General features: G+C 38.7%; 1 non-coding gene across 1 annotated transcript; it reads right to left on the bottom strand.

Annotated features, from left to right (window-relative positions):
• Positions 1–364: 364 nt before the first annotated feature.
• Positions 365–471, bottom strand: LOC145161782 (small nucleolar RNA R71). Its single transcript, XR_013738656.1, has one exon. It is a non-coding gene; the product is annotated as a small nucleolar RNA R71 (small nucleolar RNA).
• Positions 472–1,453: the final 982 nt, after the last annotated feature.

Genomic DNA, 1,453 nt, shown 5'->3' with positions numbered 1-1,453 from the left:
GTCAATGGAAGAATACAAGCGACATATGAGGAACGACAATATATTGGGTCTTGATCCACCAAAAATCCCAGCCACGACAAAGTTTGAACTTCCTGGGCACATTCTCAATATGTTAAGGGAACTACATTTTTATGGGAAGGAGCACGAGGACGCTTATGAGCATATAGAAGAGGTGGTGGAGATTTTACATTATTTTAATGCACCAAACGTGAGTGAAGATGTGGTGATGCTTCGACTTTTTTCTGTCACATTGAAGGGTGAAGCAAAAGAATGGTTAAAATCACTTCCCTTTGGAGCAATCACGACATGGGCTGATTTTAAGACTAAGTTCATAAACCAGTTTACCCCTCTTTTAAAAGTGGCACAGCTTAAAAGAAACATCCAAAATTTTCAACAATTAGAGGGGGAGTCATTATACGAAGCTTGGGAAAGTTACAAGAAATTGTTACGAAATTGCCCTCAACATGACTTCAATGTGCAACAAGAAATCTCGATATTTTATGATGGAGTCAATGTGTGCACTCGTCAACTTCAAGACTCGCAAGGGCCCATGACAAAGAAGAATCCGACAACAAATAAAGCTTTGATTGAAGAATTCGCTAAGCATTCAAGAGAGTATAACAACTCAAAGGAGGATTTGACTAAAGGAAAGTCAAGTAAAGATGGAGGTCAAGATACTATCAGTGCTATAATTGCAGAGCTCGACGCAATGGAAGAAAAGATCACAAAAATGGGTGGATCAATTCATGATAGATGTGAAGCTTGTGGAGGACCTCATTCTACAAGGTATTGTGAGGTGGAGTATAAGATAGAACGAGATGTGAAAGAAATTCATGAACTTAAGCATGATCTCTACCAAATTGAGCAAGTCCAATTAGAGAAAATATCTACTCTCGAGTCAATGTTATTTAGATTCATGGAAGCTAGCGAAAAACGACATGATGCTACAGATGCAATACTTAGAGAACAAAAAGAATCTATTTTAAGTATCTGTACGCAAGTGGTGCAATTAACAAGGCTTGTACAAGAAAAGCTACCGGATTCACCTTCACGAAAATCGAGTCAATCCAAAATGCTCAAGCTATGGCCATTGATACAGAAGAATAAGATGAATTGGTGCATATGAAGGACCTTAAAGAGGAGTCTAATCAGTCACTCGAAGTAAAAAAGAAAGAAGAAGAAGAAGAGTATCGTGAACCTTCCCAGTCGCCACGACGTGGAGGCAATGTTGACACGTCATGGGAAATAAAAGAAGATTATGATTTTTCTGTTGTTGAGCCATATCGACCACCTCTTCCTTTCCCATCTCGTGCTAAGGAAAATCTGGTGAAGCAAGGAAACACAATGTTCATGGAGCATAAAGAACTTGAAGAGCAATTGGAAAAAGAAGAAAACCATTCGAAACCTCCAGTTTCAACGCCAATGAGTTTTGAGGTATTTTCTTTTACAAGAC

The sequence above is a fragment of the Lactuca virosa genome, chromosome 2, assembly GCF_052849685.1.
Source record: "Lactuca virosa cultivar CGN04683 chromosome 2, Lactuca_virosa_CGN04683_v6, whole genome shotgun sequence".
Taxonomy (NCBI): Eukaryota; Viridiplantae; Streptophyta; class Magnoliopsida; order Asterales; family Asteraceae; genus Lactuca; species Lactuca virosa.
Note: the sequence above shows the minus strand (reverse complement) of the source record. Positions and strands in the feature narration are given on the sequence as shown.